This window comes from Arachis duranensis, chromosome 1 (assembly GCF_000817695.3).
Source record: "Arachis duranensis cultivar V14167 chromosome 1, aradu.V14167.gnm2.J7QH, whole genome shotgun sequence".
NCBI lineage: Eukaryota > Viridiplantae > Streptophyta > Magnoliopsida > Fabales > Fabaceae > Arachis > Arachis duranensis.
Genome location: NC_029772.3, coordinates 48877824 through 48895456, shown reverse-complemented (window position 1 = coordinate 48895456; position 17633 = coordinate 48877824). Strand labels below are relative to the sequence as shown.

Sequence of the window (17633 nt, the reverse complement as noted above, 5' to 3'; positions counted from 1 at the left end):
TGGAAGTCTCCCTCAAATTTGAATTTCCAGCTTCTAACAATCAGGTAGAATATGAAGCCTTGATTGCAGGATTAAAGCTGGTAGAAGAAGTCGGTGCGACCAAAGTAGTCGTGTTCAGCAACTCTCAGGTGGTGACCTCCTAACTAAACAGAGAGTATCAGGCTAAAGACCCCAACATGAAGAGGTACTTAGATAAAACCTTGGAGTACCTTGGACGATTTACTGAGACCGAGGTTAAACACATAACTCGGAATCTCAACAACAGAGCAGATGCCCTCTCCAAGCTAGCTAGTACCAAGCCAGGAGGGAATAATAGAAGCCTAATCCAAGAAACTCTCCAAGAACCCTCAGTTACAAAAATAGAGGGCAGACAAGATGTCCTTGAAGTATCTGGATTGGACCTCAAATGGATGAACCCACTAATCGAATATATAAAATTCGACATCCTACCCAAAGAGGAAAAAGAGCCTAAGAAGATCTTGAGGGAAGTACTTTGTTGAAAAATATCCTTTATATAAGGGGGATCTCAACACCATTATAGAAGTGTGTCCCGACCTCAAGGACGACAGAAGTCTTGGAAGAAATCCATAATGGTATCTGCGAAAATCATTTCGGAGCAAGGTCTCTGACTAGGAAAGTCATACGAGCCGGGTTCTACTGGCCCACCTTGCAAAGAGATGCCACTGAGTTCGTAAAGAGGTCTCAACCATGCCAAATGCATGCAAACTTCCACGTCACTCCCCCCGAAGAGCTCATAAGCATAACTTCTCCATGGCCTTTTGCAAAATGGGGATTGGACCTGTTAGGACCCTTTCCTCAAGCGCTTGGACAAGTAAAATACCTAATAGTGGGGGCAGACTACTTCACGAAGTGGATCGAAGCAGAATAATTGGCCACCATCACCACCCAGAGAAGTAAAAAATTCCTCTACAAGAACATTATCACAAGGTATGGGCTACCTCACTCCATCACGATGGATAATGGCACTCAGTTCACCGATTCTACCTTTAGGAACCTAGTAGCCAGTATGAAGATCAAGCATTAGTTCATCTCGGTAGAACACCCACAAGCAAATGGACAAGTCGAGGCAGCCAACAAAGTTATACTGGCAGGGTGAAGAAAAGGTTGCAAGATGCAAAGGAAGCATGGGCTGAGGAGCTCCCTCAAGTACTATGGGCTTGGACCACACCTTAGTCTGCCATAGGAGAAACACCCTTCCGACTTGCTTATAGCGTAGAAGCCATGATACCAGTTGAAATCAATGAGCAAAGTCCAAAGGTAAGCTTCTACGACGAGGTTGGAAATATACAGGGGCACAAAGAAGAACTCGAACTACTCCCCGAAGTTCGAGAACAAGCCCAGTTAAGAGAAGCAATGTTAAAGCAAAGGATGACAAACAGATACAACAAAAAAGTCATTCGAAGAAGCTTCGCCCCGGACGACTTGGTCTTGATCAGAAATGGCATTGGAGTTAACAACTCTGGGGATGGAAAGCTTGCTGCCAACTGGAAAGGGCCATACAAAATTAATGAGGTCCTAGGAAAAGGCTACTACAAGGTTACCGACTTGAACGGCATTGAATTACCTAGGTCGTGGCATGCTTGTAATATGAAAAGGTACTATAGTTAAAAGCGAACTCCACTCCCTGATGTAACCTTTTTCCCAACTTCATGGTTTTTTTCCCAAAAAGAAGGGTTTTCCTGAAGGAAATTTTAACAAGGCATCAAAGTGGAGGCTAAGGGGCAACAATTTTCAACCCCTTAGTAGCAAAAAGTACCTTTGTGAATAAATAAAGATCTTTTTTCTACATCTCTTTGTAAATTCCATTTAAATTACTATCATTTTTCTACAAAACGCGCCGAACTTAAGCTCGACAAAACGTGAAAATCCCATGACCGACCTAAGTGGTCGTCAGGATAAAACGACGAGATACAAGTCGGCGTAAAGAGGTTATACAAGCAGATCATGATAACTCAAAAATATCACGACCAATAAGTCAGAAAAACCGAGAAGAATTAAAATGTATCGCAAAAATAACGTAAGTTATGAACAATTCTTCTAAGAAAAATTTGAATTCATAAGGAATACCAAAAAGAGATCAAAAGGAAAAAACTTCAAAAAAGGCAGGAACTGTCTCAAGTCTTTGAAATATCCAAAAACTTAGACAAAATACAGCCTGCAGGATAAAAGGTTTTTTCAGAAAAAAAAGATAATAGAGGTTTTCTATAAGAAATCTAGCAAAAGAATATGGCAAAAGCATACGCACACAGGATATTTCTTAAAAGCCCTTATCCAAAAAGGGCAGATTAATGAAGTAACTTTTTAGTTAACGGCCATAACAGGCCAGAAAAGTCAATAACAAACCATCATAAAAACGACAAAAGAAAAAATTGTTCTACAAGGGGCCCATAAGTCGGGCTCCAAATAGCTCAATTCAATTAAAAGAAGAAAAATTAAGAGTCACCCGAAGGGAGAAAAGTTGGATCAGCAGCAGGGGAGGACGGAGTAGTCTCTTCGGCAGCAAGGGTCGGAACATCCAAAGACGTCGGCTGAGACCCCTCCAGTTGTTCCTCATGAGGAGGAGACTCACAATTCTTTGGCCACGAGTCTTCAGCTCAGAGTCTGTCTCGGGTCGGGGAGGAGAAACGATAGCCGCGTTCACAACAATCTTATCAGGATCAAGAGCGGAGAGATCCAGGCCAGGAGCAATCACTCCGACTTGCTCTTTAAAAATTCTCCAGGACTCTTCCGAGCTCTCCGCCATGGAGTCCTCTAACTTTTGATAAGCCTCCCGACCTTTCTCCAACTCCCAATGGAGATTGATGTTCTCAGTAAAGACCCTCACATAATTTTGCTCCGCCTTCTCCTTCAGACCCTCCGCCATGGCACACTGGCCCATCAACCTCTTCTCCCTCTCCTAGAGTCGGGTCCTCTCCCCCTGCAGCACAACAACCTCTTCCTTAAGCTTCTTCTCCTCCTCCTAATAAAGGAAAATCCTCCCTTCCAACTCCTCAACCTTTTGGGTTGAGCCCAATGAGCTCAGGGGAGTTTTTTCCAAAATATCAAGGAGCTTCTTGCATACTCCAGCCGCCTGAACACTCTCCTGAACTAAGATATTGAGATGGTTTTGAACGGAAGCAACATCCATATTAATTCGTGTATGAGGATAGATGTGATTTCGAACAAACTTAGGGCCATCAAAATTAGCTTCCTCAGAAAAAGAAGAGTCAGACTCTGAAGTCTTGCGCTTCTTCTTCTCGGGTTCAGGAGGAGTTTGGATGGGGGGAGAAAGAGAAGAGGCAGGATCAGAAGTTATTAAAATGGGACGAGAAGAGTTAGAACCTTTCTCCACCATTTCTAAAAAAGGAGAAAACAAAGAATTAGTCTACAAATCAGAAAAAGTAGGAAATAGCAAATCGGAGGATTACAAGTTGGCAGGGTATCTAAATCGACAACAAAGCTACCTAATTGGATCCGCACAAAACTCGAAGACCCTTGATGAAACTTCTTGGTGTCCAGATTAGGGGCCCTTCCCCAAACTTCTCAGAAGAATCCTACAACAGCCTCCTCAACCTCATCTAAGTCATCCAGACCATACTTTTCCATAGGAGAAGCCTCTAACCAGTATAGAGGAAAGCGGGGAGAAGAATTTTTGTACAGAAAAAAGGGATGGTGACCCTCTACGGCTTGAACTTTAAAGAAAAAGATTTAGAAATCATGAAAAGATTTATCAAAAATGGAGAAAACTTTCTGACCTTGAATGGCCCGGAAAGAAATCAACTATTGCTTATTATTTTGCCCACTAAAAGGCTTGGTCATATGAAAGAGATAGAAAAAGATCTTCAAAGAGGTCGGGAAGCCCAACTCTCGACTAACAAGCTGGTAAATTTTCATAAAACCCCAAGAATTGGGGTGGAGCTGAGTGGGAGCAACTCGGCAATGGTTCAAAACCTCTATCTCAAAGTCAGAAAAAGATAAAAAAAAAAACCCAGACGGGTGAAAAGACTCTCATACATAAAAAAGAAATGAGGGTCAGTATCGGTAGCCCTCCCAAAACAAACCCGGTCTTCGGGACCCGGGGCCAACAACTCATACTTAAGCTCATCCTCCTCTAAAAGGCAAATCCTATGAAGAACACGAAGTTTGGAGAGATAGTTGGTATCCACTAGGGGTTCTTCCCCAAGAATAGTAGCATCCACCCATTGCGAAAGAAACTCGAGAGAAGACATCTTTTGCAGTAAAAAGAAGTAGGTAAAAAGACAACGAGACCTACAAAGAAAAACGAAAAGGAGATCAAACACAGTGACCCTAAAGGATCAAAGCAAGCCCCACAATAAAATAGAATCACTAGGCTTACGGATAGACTCGCTATGAACACGCCAAAACTCCTCTAAAAATACAAAGTAGAGCATTCAATAATGAAGAAGAGAAGGCTAACCTTTGTATATGGAGGTAAAAGCAAGCAGGAACAACAGTGAAGCACTCCAAGAAGGAAGAGAAAAAGCTTTCTCCTTGAGAAAATGAGGATTCTGGGTAAGAGATTTCAGAAAATGAAAAAAACAGAAGAAAGAGACGGAAAAGTATTTATAAATACGCCAGGGGAAAAATAGTAAAACGAGGCTATCATTAAAGATACGCGCCGTTACCAATGTAACTGCTCCCCACGTGTAAATACGAAACCCCTAATAGATGCGACGTTTGATTAGATGCAACTGTTGAAAATTTTTAAAATCACGTCGGTTCTCACTTCACATCGGCTACAAGCCCGAGATCAAATACTCGAATCCAACTCATACCTAAAAGAAATTGGATTCAAGTAGGGGCATTGTTCATACCCTGACCCAACATTAGGGCCCAAGTCCAAATGAGCCAAAAAGGCCAATCTAAAGATTGGCGTTCGCTACTCACCGGCCTCCTTAGAAGAGGTCGGGTTCGACACGCACTCCACTTTAAGGAAGTCGGGATCGAAGATTAGCTGGCAGATCACCCTTATTCAAATAAGTAACTGCCCCTAAAATCTCTCAACCCACTTTCAGGAGACCTATCTCAACTTTCCTAAGATAAAGAGATGGTTATCCACCTGAAAAGGTGAAACTACTCCAACTGTGGTTATTAGTTCACCACTATAAATACCCTGACACCTCTCAGGTATCTCCAAGTTCTAATATTCTCTAAACCTGCTAAAATCCTTTGCTGACTTAGGCATCAGAGTGTCTTTGCAGGTACCACCCCATTCTTTCATACACTCAAGTCGGACGGCGGCTCACAAACATAAACCAAATTGAAGACCATCACATCTTGACATTTGGACCAACCTTACAAGCCCAATCCATTAAGTTCAGGTTACATACGTAACAGTTCATATCGTAGTTAATATTTTGAACTTGCGAATCGCATGCACCTTAAAAAACATACAAGTTTATTTATAAATGTATATATCTCTTTAGAGAAGGTATTTATACTCAAATCTAATTAAAAATCAAACAAATACATTAATTCTTATCGTACAGAGAGATATAATATTTGAATAAATTTGAATATGCTTGAATACAAATATTTTCAAACAATAAAACATAGAGTGGCTATAACAAAATACAAGCACATTCGAAGACCAAATGAAAAATAAAAAATCAAATTTAAGAATAATCATTATATAATTAAAGAAATGAAAACATGGGTGAATTAATAATAACAAATGATGAATTCTCGTTTCTACTTTAAAAAGATTAACTTCGATTAGAAAAACCAAAAAATAAATTATTATTATATGAAATAAGTAAAGAAAAAAAAACAAATTAAAAACTAAACAAAAGATTTTGAATCTTGAATATTTACACATTTACTCATGAACTATAAATATATAATGTTCAACTGTATATGGATTTAAAAGAGAATTGACAAAATTATTAAAAAGTTATGGTTAAAAATATTGAAATTATTGAAAAATTTTACTATAATTAATTATTAATTATGAACAAATTTTATAATCAATATATAATATTTTTCATAAATAATATTTAAAAGAGAAACTCATAAAAACTAATACCAAAATGTGCTACATCAACATATTTGATGTCAAAATATTATGAGTTTAAAATATAAAAGTAATATATGAAAAAAGTTATTATATATTTTTGATGTATACATAGCATGTTGTTTGAAATAACAGTAATTTTTTGACAAATGAAAAATTCAGACACTGATAAAAATTATCATAAAAAGTTGAAACTAAAATTATACTTATACAAGATAAGTTTTATTCAATAAAAATGATAAATTATTAAAGAGTAAAGTATCGTTTTTATCCCTAACGTTTAGGGTAAGTCTTAAAGTTGTCCCTAACATTTCAATCGTCCTATTTAAGTCCCTAACGTTTCAAAATTGACTCAATGTTGTCCTGCCGTTAGGGATCCGTTAACAGAATTGACGGTGGGACAAAATTGAGACGATTTTGAAACGTTAGGAACTTAAATAGGACGAAAATGTTGGGAACAAAAACGATACATAAAAATAAATTTTAATTTAATTTTATCTTTTAATAATATCAATCTTTTAATTACATCTAAGTAAATTATACTTAATTACATTACTTTCATTTTAAATAAATTTATTTTTTTATAATTTTAAAGAATTTTGATACATTAGAGACAAAATGTATAATTTATATTTTATTGTATATATATTATTTTTTTCTTTTCTGTAAGTTTATATTCTAGCCATTCTACAAACATTTCATGATAACAAAAAATCTTTAAGATTAAAATAAAGAAATTAATTTATTTAGGGTGAAAGTAATATGATTAAGTGTAATTTACTTAGATGTGATTAAAAAACTAATTGAATACTATGTATAGTAAAAAATTAATATTATTGAAGGATAAAATTAAAATTATTTCTATGTATCGTTTTTGTCCCAACGTTTTCGTCCTATTTAAATCCCTAACGTTTTAAAATCGTCTCAATTTTGTCCCGTCGTCAATTCTGTTAACGGATCCCTAACGGCAGGATAACATTGAGTCAATTTTGAAAAGTTAGGGACTTAAATAAGACGATTGAAACGTTAGGGACAACTTTGGGGCTTACCCCAAACGTTGGGGACAAAAACGATACTTTACTCATTATTAAATTTTTGTTCATAATTTCATAAATACCCCTCTCCTTTCTTTTTCCTTCTCTAATCTTAACCCTACCTTCCATCTTTCTCTGCCACCATAATCCCTTCCACCGTCACCATCCCCTCCACCATCTTCACCCTCTCTTAGAATTGTATGCAATAATAAATTTTTATCCAAAAATTAAAAAATGTAATTCAAGACCCTCAATCTATAATGAGATGATCCACAAGGAGACTTCCGTTCTTACTTCTTACACTAAACAGATAACCCAATCTTTTTTTGACATATTATTACATACACAAATCTCAAATAGGAAAAAGTTACAATATTTTCAACTCTTCTTATGAGTACATTGAATCAAAAGAGAAAGCTTAATCAAACCGAAGGAAGAATCTTCTTAACAATTCTTGGCTAAGAATAGTTATATGAGAATCAAGAGATTTTATGGTTTCTTCCTTCTGCTTTTCCAAATTAGCCAGAGCCTCTTGAAGCTCAACCTCCACCTTTTTCCTCCCTTCTGCAATCTTCAACTCTACCTCAGCTTGTGTCTCCTTCTTCATCTGATTCAACGTTTCCACCGATATCTTCGCCCTTGCTACCTTCATCATGGTCATGACCTGCTCTTCCAGCTGCTTCACCTCCTCTAATGTGTCATTCACGCTGCTCAGCCTCTCCCTAATGGCTGCATCTCTCTCATCCATGAATTTTTTTTAGAGGAGTAAAGTACACCTTTTCTAGTGCCACCATGAGGAGCAAGAACTCAACCATGATGATTGGAAGGATCAGAATGAAGTCAAAGAGTGTTGCCTTCTCGATCTCCTTCGTGAGTGACGGAGGCACGAGTGCCAGCGATGTGGCTGCCAGTATAAAGAGGAGACGAGGGCGGAGGGGGAGGTGGTGAGAGGTAGTTGGGGTGGAGAAGAAAATGGAGTGGTAGTGCTTTTGGAGTTGGTGATAGTTGAAGGAAAAGGAAGGGTGAGGAGAGTGAAGGGGATGGTGACGGCAGAAGAGATTGTGGTAGCAGAGAATGGTGGAGGGATAGAAGGTAGAGGAGGGAGGGGTGGTTAAATTGTTAAGGTTAAGGTTAGGGAATGAAAAAGAAAGGAAAGGGATATTTATGAAATTATGAAAAAAAGCTTTAATTATTGGTCATTTTTGTCGAATAAAACTTATCTTGTATGGGTATAACTTTAGTTTCATTTTTCATGATCAATTTTGTCAGCGTCTGAATCTTTTACGATAAAAAATAATTATTTACTCTATGAAATCATATATGATTATGAATTATCAATGCGGGATTGTCCATAAGTAATTGAAGATTTCAATTACGCATGCATTGTATAAATTTTATGAAAATTCGTCTTTGTTTTCCTTTATGTATTACTCTTGGAATATAGCTATTCCGGCGTAGCCCAATAAGGGCTAGAGGTCCAACATGTGGACTGCTGACCCGAAAGGGCCTCAACCCGCACAAGAAGATGACCCGTACATCATTTCTCTCCTGGATGAAGACCTGGATAGCTGGCAGAAGCTTCCAAACGAACGGGCCCAAGTCAAAGGGTCCAACTGGGTACAAGGTATAAATGGGAAGGGACCTACCCCTCCCTAGAGGTAAGTTAATTCTACCCTAATTAGTTGTCTCATCGTACGGATGCATACTTTAGCATCAGAGTGTCCTTGCAGGTGGCCCCACCTGCCGACCCACAGACGATCGGAATAACACCTCTCCATAAAGCTCGCTGCCAGGTCCAGAAACACCCTCTTGACCCGACGTCTATCCGATCCATTACTCCAATGAGAAACTGAATATTGGCATCGTCTGTGGGAACCTGACCCAATTATGAAGCTCATCTCTCGTACAGAAGAGGTACAGGTGAGGGAAGGAGCCCGCCTACGGAGCAAGGTGAGTTTGGGGACCTCACAGGAACGTCCGAGGTCCCCGTCTCGCCAGGGCACCACCCACATCCGGTCTCCTCAGAAACACCCGTTTGGTTGTATTAGGAGTGATAGCTCTCGGATTATGAAAGAGCTCAGACACAGAGTGCAAAACTTGGAGAGGGAACTGGCAGCAAGAGACCGTTATCATCCTAAACACAGCCAGGACTCTCATCCAAGCCTGTTACGAACCTGATCTCCCATGAAGAGGTTAGAAGACCATAGGAAGAGTCCTAGTAGGGATGATGATCGTGACCAAACTGACGTTTAGTCCCTCACCTACACTTACGGTAGGTCGGAGGACCGTGGGGAGTGAAGGATAGACAAAGGAAAGAAATAGTGAAATCCCATTATAATGATAGCTACTTCTTTCCACCCATCTATCCTCTAGGTTCGTAGTGCAAAATTCAGAATCCACAAACTAATCGGCAAGTGCATCGGATCGTACCAAGTAATACCTCAGATGAGTGATTTGTTTAGTTAGACAAGTAGAAAATGATGTTTTGAGGGTTTAATTGCATTAAACAGTAAATTCAAAGAATTAGAAAGCAAGTAGTAAACGGGTTGTGAAGATTATATGAGAGACAGTTAAGGTTTCAGAGTTGTTTATTTTCCGAATTTCTATTTCTTACCAACTACTTTAATCATGCAAGATTTAATTCATGGCAAACTATATTTGACTAAACCCGAATTCCTTAGTAATTTAGTCTCCTATAACCTAGTTAATCACCAATTCCTTGGTCAACTAATTTTAATTAGAGGTTTAAGTCCAATTCTACTTTATCAACCACAAAAACTCTAATTACCCAAATATAAGAGGATTATATGTCACGTATCCCATTAAGTATAGATAATTAGTTATTTAGGAGAAATTATTTTCAAACTGTTGTTCAAGTAAATTACTTTTCCAAGATTTAGCAAGAACACAATTAGAATGAGGGTTATTCTTCCGATCTACCCAAATCCTTAAGATGAAGAATGAAAACAAATCCTTGAAATTGAAATCAATACATTAATTAAAATAGAAGAGTAACAGTATTAGTCTATAGAATAAATAGAGTTTTTAACCTTAATAGTGGAGGTTTAGTTACTGATGGCTCAGAGAGAAAACAAGGGTTTCAAAGTGTAAAGTGTAGAATGTGGTGCATAAGAGAGAAGAGAGCCCGAAGGGCTAAATTTTTTTCCTTTTTATATCTAACCTAATTAATGTAAAATATATTGTCTAAAGCTAAATAATATCTTTTTCTATAGTAAATAATATAAAGTTTTAATCAAAAAGTCCTTGAAGATCTCATTGCTAGCTCGTGGAGACGTGGGGACCACCACAAAATCCTAAAGCTGGTGCCAAACATGGCCCGCGTGTGCTTATTGCTTTATCTTGATCTTGGCATCAAACTTGGAGATCCTAATTTTGGCTCCACCATGCCAGCGTGAATGGGGAGCTTGTGATGATCTTGGCACCAAACTTGGAGATTGCCACTCTTGGGGTTGTAATGGCTCCATTTCTTCCTTCTAAACTCTGTCAAATCCACCCGAATACTACCTGAAATAAACCAAATTGCACACAACTCAAAGTAGCATTCATAGTGGCTTAAAAATACTTAAATCTTGATTAAACTTAACAAATTCGAATGCAAATTCACTAGAAAAAGATAGAAAAGATGCTCACGCATCACAACACCAAACTTGAATTGTTGCTTGTCCTCAAGCAATCAAAACTAATATCAACTTAAGATATGAATTTGTATGAGAGTTGAGTGCTCAATTAATCTCCTATCTATCTCAAAGTGGAGTTAATAACACTGAAACTCTGAATAGTTTCGGCATCTCACTATCCTTTGAATCTTAGGAATATTAATGTCATTCGAAATTAGAATCCTGATAATATTATGAATTCTCTTGCCTTTTTACATCGGATTAATCCTTGAACACAACAATTTTCTTTTCTTTAGTGCTTTGCACCTTGAGCCTAGCCGTGACTTTAAATGTTTTGTCTCAAGCTTTACTTGACACAGAAAACGCCACAAGCACTTAACTGGAAAACTCTTTTGAGTTCTGATTTCTCTTTTAATTGCTCCAAGATAGTGGTGCTTAAAGCCTTTGGCATACTCTGCATTTACACTTGGTCTCGACTCTTAGTGCTCTGTCTCAAGGATTACTTGACACATTCACACCATAAGCATATGGCTAGGAAAATAACTCTTTTGAGGTTTTAATCATACTTGACCTTCCTAGCCATTGATGTTCAAAGCTTTGGACCTTACCTTTTATTCTCTTTTTCTTTTTGCTGTTTCTTTTGCTTCAAGGATTAATTTCTTATTTAATTTGGAGAATTTATAATAGTTCCCTAAATTCTTGTTCCTCATGCATCAACATCCTTTGTTTTAAATTCAAATATGCACTATTCATATCATTCATTCAAAGTCACAAGTAACACTACTACATTTAAGCAAATAAAACTACTCTTAAAAATAAACTCAATTTCTCATGCAATACATCGCTTCTTTTTTTTTCTTTTTAGATTCAAGCTCACTGAGCGGTATATGAGACATTGTTTTTCAATTTAAAAACAAATAATAGAATTAAACTAAAATCTAGGAATTGAAAATACTAAAGATTATGCAACAAAATAAACAAAGCAACAGAAAATAGGAATATAACATAATAGGAACAAAAAGAAAATAGGAAGTGAAAAAGGGACTAAACCACCTCAGTCGCCACGGTGGGGGTCTCTCTGCTTAGGTTGTGGTCCATATGGTCCTCTCAAGAGCCCAAAGTCATGTCTTAGCTGAACAAGCTCATGGGGTTGAGTTTCTTGCTTTGTTGGCAACTGATGGAGAAGAGTATTCTGAATATCCTATGTTGCCCTCATTTGATCAAAGGAGGAAGTAAGTTGCTCCTAGCAGCTATCCTGTGTCATCCTCATCTGCTCAAGAGAGGATGTGAGCTGCTGCCAGTACTCCTGAGGTGGAAAAAATTGTCCCCGAGGCAAGGGAGGCTGGTCTTGCTGAGCCTTTTCTTTGGCTTGCTCTCCTCTGTGAATCTTCTAGTATTCCCTGACCTATTTCATATTCTTCTTAGTGATAGGACTCTAAACTGGAATAGGGAAATCGTGATCTACCTTCACCCTAGCAATGTCACATAGGTGGTAAATGAGATGTGGGAAGCCCAGCCTATCATGCTTAGAGGAGTTGGAGGCAATGCTATAGATTTGTTGTCCAATGATGTCCTCTACCTCCACCTTCTCTCCCTTCATAATGTAGTGAATCATAGTGGCCCAGTCCACAATGCATTTGGACTGGTTACTAGTGGGCATGAGACACCTCCGGATGAAGTCAAGCCATCCCCTAGCCAAAGCAAGAAGGTCACTGCTCTTAAGTTGGTACGGTCTCCCTTCCAAACCTATTCTCCACTTGGCCCCTGGAATACATATATTAGCGAGCACTTGATCTAATTGCTGATCTCGGTTTACCCTCTTGCTGTAGGAATCTTCTTCCATGTGATCAATGAGTGGCAATCGGAAGGTTTGTCGAATATTCCTTAGGCTGAAGTCAAGGATTTTTTTCTCTCACAAAGCTTTGGTGGTTCTTGTCATTGACTCCAGTGACATCTTTGTATGTGACACAAAGGTTGCCATAAAATTCTTGAACCATCAATTGTCCGACCTCAGTGTGCTGATTGTACAGAAATTGACACCCTCGCTTTTGAATTTGGAACTGGATTTTCAGATACTCATTCGGTTGAAGTGCAAATTTCGCTTCCAGAATCACAAACCTCTTGAAAGTGACCTCAAAAAAATGCTCCTTATGTAATTTATAGCAAAATCTCCTTGAATCATAAGAATCGGTGGCCTGTTCTTTTCCTTTCCTCTTTCTTGAGGTCTCAGTGGTCTTTAGTGCCATGAGAATAAACAAACAAAGCGACAATACCAAACTTGAAGCTTTACTCGTCCTCGAGCAAAATAAAATAGAGCGAGGAGGGTTGGGGAATAGAGTGTGGGGATGGGGTTAGTGGGTGAAGATTCGTTCAAAGGGTGGGGGTATTGGGAACAGAAAAAGAGGGTGTGGATGGGATTGGGGAGAAGATTTGGGGAAGGAAAACTTGTCAAGGTGGGGGTTGAATGAATCTAAGAGATTCAGTTTCACAATTGAAAAGATTTGGACAAAGAGGTCTAAAAAAACTTTGCTGGCGCCAAACTTGGAAAACCTGGCGTTTGGAGCTGCATGCCCAGCAACAATTTCCTTCTCTTGGCACCAAACTAGTTTTGCTAGTTTGGCACCACCCTTGAATCTTTTTTTGGCCAGTGGTGGCACCAAACGCCAGGGGGACCAAGTTTGGCGCCACCCTAACAGTAAAAATTGGCACTTTCTTTCTTATTGGTAGCGCCAAACTCCAGAAACCTAAGTTTGGCACCACCCCTCCAGTAAAATCCTCCATCTTGTGTGCATCACCTGGCGCCAAACATGGAAATCCCAAGTTTGGCGCCACCCCTCCAAGAGAAATTCCTCAAAATTATGTCACACCTGGTGCCAAACTTGGAATTTCCAAGTTTGGCACTACCTCTCCAGGGAAAAATGGCTCCAATTCGCTTCGTATGTGGTGCCAAACTTGGGCTGGCTAAGTTTGGCGCCACTCTGCTTGAATCTAACTCCTCTAGGGTGTCTGAAATTCCTTCTGAGTGCACCTGTTCCTATTTTAATCACTCTGCATGAACAAAACACATATAAAACAAAGGAAAACTACAGAATTATCATCAAAAGATAAATATAAATAAAAAGAAAAGTAAACTGAGCATGAAATCAAGGGATATTATGGTTAGGTTGCCTCCCAACAAGTGCTTCTTTACCATCACTAACTTGATGGTCAGTTTTGCTAAGTTAGTAGATGAGTGGACCTTTAGCGATCGATCTCGCCTCTAAGATAATACTTCAACCTCTGGCCATTGACTAAGAATAGTTTATCAGAATTCTATTCCTAAAGTTCCACGTGACCATACGGTGATACTTTGCTTACCACAAAAGGTCTGAACCAACATGACTTCAGCTTCCCGGGAAAGAGCTAGAGCCTTGAATTGAACGATAAAACTTGCTGGCCTGGCTCAAAAGCTCTTGTGGCTATCTTCTTGTCATGCCACATCTTGGTCTTCTCTTTATAGAGCTTGGCATTGTCATAAGCAGATGCTCGTAACTCATCAAGCTTATTTAGTTAGAGCAGCCTCTTTTCTTCTGCAGCCTTGGCATCAAAGTTCAGGAGCTGTATTGCCCAATATGCTCTGTGCTCCAACTCCACTGGCAAGTGAGAGGCCTTACTATATACTAACTGGTACAGGGACAACCCTATAGGGGGTCTGATGAGCGGATAATTTATACGCTTTTTGGCATTGTTTTAAGGTAGTTTTTAGTAGGATCAAGTTACTTTTAAGGATGTTTTCATTAGTTTTTATGCTAAATTCACATTTCTGGACTTTACTATGAGTTTTTGTGTTTTTCTATGATTTCAGGTAATTTCTGGCTGAAATTGAGGGACCTGAGCAAAACTCTGATAAAAGGCTGACAAAGGACTGCTGATGCTATTGGATTATGACCTCCCTGCACTCGAAATGGATTTTCTGGAGCTACAGAACTTCAAATGGCACGCTCTCAACTGCGTTGGAAAGTAGACATCCAGAGCTTTCCAGAAATATAAATAGTTCATACTATATTCGTGATTAGATGACATAAACTGGCACTCAATGCCAGTTCCATGCTGCATTCTGGAGTCAAACGCCAGAAACACGTCACGAACCAGAGTTGAACGCCAAAAACACGTTACAACTTGGCGTTCAACTCCAAGATAAGCCTCAGCTCGTGTAAAGATCAAGCTCAGCCCAAATATACATCAAGTGGGCCCTGGAAGTGGATTTATGCATCAATTACTTACTTTTGTAAACCCTAGTAGCTAGTTTAGTATAAATAAAACTTTTTACACGTCTTTGATAGTCTAGTCTTTGATTGTATTATTTTGATCTTTTGATCACGTCTGGGGGCTGGCCATTCAGCCATGCCTAGACCTTCATCACTTATGTATTTTCAACGGTGGAGTTTCTATACACCATAGATTAAGGGTGTGGAGCTCTGCTGTACCTCGAGTTTCAATGCAATTACTACTATTTTCTATTCAATTCCGCTTGTTCTTATTCTAAGATATTCGTTGCACTTCAACATGATGAAGGTGATGATCCGTGACACTCATCATTATTCTCACCTATGAACGCGTGACTGACAACCACTTCCGTTCTACCTTAGACCGGGCGCATATCTCTTGGATTCCTTAATCAGAATCTTCGTGGTATAAGCTAGAATTGATGGCGGCATTCATGGGAATCCAGAAAGTCTAACCTTGTCTGTGGTATTCGGAGTAGGATTCCGGGATTGAATGACTATGACGAGCTTCAAACTCGCGATTGTTGGGCGTGATGACAAACGCAAAAGAATCAAGGGATTCTATTCCAACATGATCGAGAACCGATAGATGATTAGCCGTGCTGTGACAAAGCATTTGGACCATTTTTACTGAGAGGATGGGATGTAGCCATTGACAACGGTGATGCCCTACATATAGCTTGTCATGGAAAGGAATAAGAAGGATTGAAGGAATGCAGTAGGAAAGCAGAGATCCAACAGGGACAAGCATCTCCAGACACTTATCTAAAATTCCCACCATTGAATTACATGAGTAACTCTATCTTTATTTTCTGCTTATTTATTATTATTATTATTCGAAAACTCCATAACATTTACTATCCGCCTAACTGAGATTTACAAGATGACTATAGCTTGCTTCATACCAACAATCTCCGTGGGATTGACCCTTACTCACGTAAGGTATTACTTGGACGACCCAGTGCACTTGCTGGTTAGTTGTGCGGAGTTGTGACTAAGTGTGATTCACGTTTGAGAGCACTACCAAGTTATTGGCACCATTGTTGATGATCACAATTTCGTGCACCAAGTTTTTGGCGCCGTTGCCGGGGATTGTTTGAGTATGGACAACTGACGGTTCGTCTTGTTGCTCAGATTAGGTAATTTTCTTTTTATTTTTCTTCTCAAAAAAGTTTTCATAAATATTTTTTAAAATTTTTTCTTTGTTTTCGAAAAAATTATTCAAAATTTTTAAGAATGAATTCTAGTGTTTCATAAAGTATGTTGAAGCTTGGCTGGCTGTAAAGCCATGTCCAACTCAATTGGATTGAGGCTTCAAAACCATCAGCATAGAGGCAAGTTAATTGGAATATCAGTTGTTACATGCCTAATTTATATCTTCTAAAGCTGGCTGGCTATTAAGCCATGCCTAACCCTTGGATTGGAGATTTAGGCTAATATTGAAAGATTCTTGGAATTCTTATTAAAAATTTTGGATTTCTTATTTTCTTTTTTTTTTCTATATGTTTTTCGAAAAAAAATAAAAGAAAATCCAAAAAAATCATAAAATCATAAAAAAACCAAAAATATTTTGTGTTTCTAGTTTGAGTCTTGATCAATTTTTAAGTTTGGTGTCAATTGCATGTTTTTAAAAATTTATGCATTATTTTTCGAAAATTCATGCATTCATGGTGTTCTTCATGATCTTCAAGTTGTTCTTGTTAAGTCTTCTTGTTTGATCTTGATGTTTTCTTGTTTTGTGTCTTTTATTGTTTTTCATATGCTTTTTTGCATTCATAGTGTCCATGCATTAAAGATTTCTAATTTTGGTGTCTTGCATGTTTTCTTTGCATAAAAAATTTTTCAAAAATATGTTCTTGATATTCATCATGATCCTCAAAGTGTTCTTAGTGTTCATCTTGACATTCATAGTGTTTTTGCATGCATCATTGGCTTTGATCCAAAATTTTCATGTTTTGGGTCATATTTGTGTTTTTCTCTCTCATCATTAAAAATTCAAAAATAAAAAAATATCTTTACCTTTTTTCTCTCAAAATTTTGAAAATTTGGGTTGACTTAGTCAAAAAATTTTAAAATTAGTTGTTTCTTGTAAGTCAAGTCAAATTTTTAAATTTTAAAAATCTTATCTTTTCAAAACTTTTTCAAAAATCAATCTTTTTCATTTTTTATTTAATTTTCGAAAATTTAATGTTTTAGACTATTTTTCAAAAATTTTTTTTCTTAATTTTATCTTTATTTTCGAAAATTATGCTAACAATTAATATGATTGATTCAAAAATTTGAAGTTTGTTACTTTCTTGTTAAGAAAGGTTCAAATCTTTAAATTCTAGAATCTTATCTTTTAGTTTCTTGTTAGTTAAGTAATTAATTTTAATTTTAAAAATTAAATCTTTTCCAACCATATCTTTTTAATCATATCTTTTATATCATATCTTTTTCAAAATTTTATCTTTTTCAAAAATTTGATTTTAAAATATCTTTTCTAACTTCTTAACTTCTTATCTTCTTATCTTTTCAAATTTGATTTTAATATCTTTTTCAACTAACTAACTAACTTTTGGTTTGTTTCTTATCTTTTTCAAAACCACCTAACTACTTCTCCCTCTTAATTTTTGAAAATATCTCATCCCTTTTTCAAAATTCTTTTAAATTAACTAATTGT

At 37.7% G+C, this 17633-nt stretch overlaps 1 pseudogene; it reads right to left on the bottom strand.

Moving 5' to 3' along the window:
• Window positions 1–468: 468 nt before the first annotated feature.
• LOC107488875 (ATP synthase subunit b', chloroplastic-like) lies at window positions 469–12549 on the bottom strand (annotated as a pseudogene).
• Window positions 12550–17633: the final 5084 nt, after the last annotated feature.